At 43.6% G+C, this 4,499-nt stretch overlaps 1 pseudogene; it reads left to right on the forward strand.

The window, feature by feature from the left end:
* Nucleotides 1-3,458: 3,458 nt before the first annotated feature.
* LOC142443383 (eukaryotic translation initiation factor 1 pseudogene) lies at nt 3,459-4,030 on the forward strand (annotated as a pseudogene).
* Nucleotides 4,031-4,499: the final 469 nt, after the last annotated feature.

The following is a 4,499-nucleotide window of genomic DNA, read 5'->3' on the forward strand; positions in this document are numbered from 1 at the left end:
AAGCTGTGTCCTTGAAGTTCTCGTCGACCATTTGAAGTTATAGTATGTCCTTACCATTGTCTTTGGAGATGGTGAATTGGCCCTTTGGAGAGTCCTACCAACACTATTAATGTATGAAACCCACTGCTGCCCCTTCTCCGTGGCTAGGCAGACCCAGTGTATATTATAAAACAGGCAATGAATGCAGAGACTGCAGGACAGAGTCCAGAGAAGCCTCAGGCTGCCTCAAGTCTCCCTCAGATGCCGTAGCTCCACCTCACACTGGACACCTGCAAACACAGACATCCTGATCATGAAAATCATAACAATTTACTGCCTCTCACTCATGCCCCCTCATACACAATTTCTCTCCATCAAAGCACCTTTTGAAATTCCAAAAAGGAAAATTGAGCTCAATAGAGATTCCATTGTGACTTGATTTGTTCAGTCTTGAATGGGGGTACCTTGGAATTCCAGAGGTGGAGCACCTGTCTAAGAGCTTCAGAGTTGGGACTTGGATGGTTTTCCTCAGCAGGGGAGGGGTCTATTTGTATACCTTCTGCCTATATAGTCATAAGTTATGTTGAATGACTTCTGAGAGAGTCACTCCAAGAGTAGATAAGGATGTTCTAGACATGTTGGAAAGCCCTGCGTGTGGGGTTCATTATGCAGTGTGCTGCTAAACACAAGGTCAGTCATTCTAAATCGCCAATGGCTCTGCAGGGGAAAGAATGCTCTCCACACCCATGAAGGTTTACAGACACAGAAGCCTACAAGGGCAGTCCTATTCTATACGGTTGTTATGAGAAAGGATTGACTTAATGGAAATGTCAACCTACAGTTACAGACACTGCCTTGAAATGTGCACCCCTCCAAATGTGGTGTTTATTATATACTTTTCTTGATGCAGTTAAATATTCCCCGTAGAAATATGTATTTAATCTGAAACAAGCTTCCCTTGTCTAATTCTGTTTTAGATTATTTTTTGGAAAAGAAAATTCACATGCTAAAAGGAAAACCCTCCCAAGTCCCTTCTGGACCTGCCCTTAATTGTCCCCTAGAGCTGGATATGACAGTGGCTCCTGATTCTCGCTCATTCTCTGCAGGTTTGTCCTGTCTTGAATCAAACTTGCTGTCTCCTCACAAGGCTTTTTGCACACCAAGAATTTTAAGGTACTGAGTTAAACCTAGAAGTTCTGTAGACGCTGAAGGTCTCTACATCTCCCAGAGAAACCAAGGCTGTTTGTGAATTTTGATAACACATCGGGACGTTTCCAGGGCATCTTCCAAAAACTCGAGGAAGTCTCCCATGCTCAGGGAGTTGATTGTGCTCTCCAAATCTAGGTATTATGCTTTATAATACCAATGCTTTCTCTTTTATGGGGGCTCTTATGGCTCTTATCACCATCCATGCATTCATCCTTTGTCAAGCATATTTGTACATATGCTGCCATCATCATTTTCAAAGTGTTTGCTTTGTACTTGAGCTCTTGATATCAGCTCCTCATTTTCCCCTCCCTCTTTCATGAACCTTGATAAATTATAAATGATTATTTTAATATTTTGCATTGCCCGCTGTCTCACTTCACCCACTTTCTGTTTGTCCCACTGGGAGGGAGTTATATGTCAATCCTTGTGATTGATTTCCCCTTTCTAGTCCCACTTTCCCATTACCTTCTTTGTATCCCTATTCTCATTATTGGCCCTGAGGGGTCCTCGATTCCCTGTGTTGCGAGATCTTATCTGTAGCAGTGTACATGTTCTGGTCTACTCAGATTAGTATGCTAGAATGGAGGTCATGATAGTGGGGGTAGAAGCATTAAAGAACTAGAGGAAAGGTGTTTGTTTCATCGGTGCTGTAGTGCACCCTGACTGGCTCTTCTCTTTCTTGTGACCTTTCTGTAAGGGGATGTCCAATTGTCTATAGATGGGCTTTGGGTCTCCACTGCACACTCTTCTTCATTCACAAAGATATGATATTTTTTCTTGTTCTGGGTCTTTGATGCCTGCTGATACATGATCACATGTACACCTCATGATCACACAGGCTGGTCTGCTTCTTCCATGTGGGCTTTTTTGCTTCTCAGCTAGATGTCTGTTTATCTTCAAGCCTTTAAGACCGCAGACACTATATCTTTTGATAGCCATGCACCATCAGCTTTCTTCACCACATTTGCTTCTACACCGAATTTGTCTCCCACCATCGTGTTGGGAATGTGAGCATCACAGAATGCTGTGCTTTAGAACAAAGTATTCTTGCATTTGGGGAGTATTGAGTTGAGGCCCACTTTGCATCTTCAACCTTACTACCTAACATATAAATATAAGTGCACACATCTATTTCCCTACCATTATATATAAATATATTTACATAGGTACATGCCTATATTTAGACCTCTATAAATGCCCTTTGCCTCCTAGTTTGTTTCTCTATTTCTTTTTACTTTCCTCTTGCCCCACTACCATGTTTGGCCTTCATTTGGGTTTCAGTAATTCCTCACTCTTATTTTGCCTTTGATTAATCCCCACTAGGCATCCTATGCCTTTTCTTCATCGATTTTAGTTCATTTGTTCTTAACTTGTCCTTGGGTTGTTTGACCCCCCCTCCCTTCTTTTCTCCCATCTCTCCTTCTCCCATGTCCCCCTCCCCACCCCACCCCAGGAACCACTGGTCCTATTTTTTCCTTCTCTTGATTGTTTATCCCGTCTTTTATCTAGATGGATAAGCAGAGACAGTAATAAGCACAAAAACAAGGCAAATCCAAAGAAAACAACAAAGGAAGACAAAACCAACGAAACAAACAGCAATAACAACAAAAAGTTAGTCAATGACAAAACAAGAAAAGCCTATGAATCATTCCAGGTCTATTTTTAGACTTTCAGGAATGTTTTCCAGTCGAGTCTGAAGGGGTGGTATGCCACACTCTGTTCCCAAAGTCTAATTTTTGTATTCCCCAGGGTTTTTATTGCTTTGCTTCCCTTGCTGTTGCATCCCCTTATTTTTGCCCCAATGTGATGGGGTCAGATCAGACACAAGTCCCACACTGAGTCTCCAGTGTTGTCCCCATAGTGATACGGTTCAGTTAGGGACATCCTGTCTTTTGTTGGGACCGACCCTATGATCCTCTCTGTGCATTGTCTGCTGTGAGCAGCAATATTGTCCTGGGGGATTAGTAGGTCAGAATGTGTTCTTCTCACTCTCCTACCCTCTTTGTTTCTCCTGTGTGCTCTAATCAGACATGCTCCTTTCCCCAAGCTTCAGATTCAGTGCTGTCCTCTGAAGTGCCTTCTGTGGGTGGGGGTCGGGAGAAGGGAAAGGGGAGAGTCCACATAGTTGGGATTGGGGCCAGCCCCACTATATGATTTGTAATGACTATGAGATACTTTGATGCTTTATTAAGAATCTCAAATTGTCGGCCCCAGTCACTGAGCCGCCGCCGAGGACTCAGCAGCCTCCCCCTGGAGCCCCCTCACTTCCCGACGCTCCGTCCCCCCTGCCCGCCTTCTCCAGCCGCCGCCTTCCGCAGGCCGTTTCCACCGAGGAAAAGGAATCGTATCGTATGTCCGCTATCCAGAACCTCCACTCTTTCGACCCCTTTGCTGATGCAAGTAAGGGTGATGACCTGCTGCCTGCGGGGACAGAGGATTATATCCATATAAGAATTCAACAGCGCAACGGCAGGAAGACCCTGACCACTGTCCAAGGGATCGCTGATGACTACGACAAAAAGAAGCTAGTGAAGGCCTTTAAGAAGAAATTTGCCTGCAATGGTACTGTGATTGAGCATCCAGAATATGGAGAAGTGATTCAGCTCCAGGGTGACCAGCACAAGAACATATGCCAGTTCCTTGTAGAGATTGGACTGGCTAAGGACGACCAGCTGAAGGTTCATGGGTTTTAAGTGCTTGTGGCTCACGGAAGCTTAAGTGAGGATTTCCTTGCAATGAGTAGAAAAATTCCCTCTGTCCCTTGTCACAAGTTTAAAACCTCACAGCTTGTATGATGTAACCATTTGGGGTCCACTTTTAACTTGGACTAGTGTAACTCCTTCATGCTATAAACTAAAAAGAGCCACAAAAAAAAAAGAATCTCAAAATGTCAGTTTCTCCATGTTTCAAAAATACAACTGTCAATTATTTCAGAAATGGTAAAATCAGGTTTGGTTTGGTTTTCTCTTCACAGGAGATACTTGGGCTGGGATTCACATAATACAGTTTCAGCCTACAGTAATTTGGAAAAAAGAATTAGGATGGACAGAAACTGATTGTGTTGAGTGAAGCACATGGAGGTCAGAATTTAACGACATAGTGAGACTACCGGTCCTTCTGAGATTGATTTCAACTTGTCACCGGTGTGATTTCTTTCTCCCCTGTCTTCTCAGGAAGAACATGGGCTTTTAATTTTTAGGATCTGCCCTCTAGGAAAATAAGAGGCATGCGACCTAGTTGCTGAAGTGTCCTTAAAGTGGTTCTCTACATGGGTGAATTGGGAAACTCCAAACGCAAGAGCAAACAAACAC

This window comes from Tenrec ecaudatus, chromosome 3 (assembly GCF_050624435.1).
Source record: "Tenrec ecaudatus isolate mTenEca1 chromosome 3, mTenEca1.hap1, whole genome shotgun sequence".
NCBI classification, from domain to species: domain Eukaryota; kingdom Metazoa; phylum Chordata; class Mammalia; order Afrosoricida; family Tenrecidae; genus Tenrec; species Tenrec ecaudatus.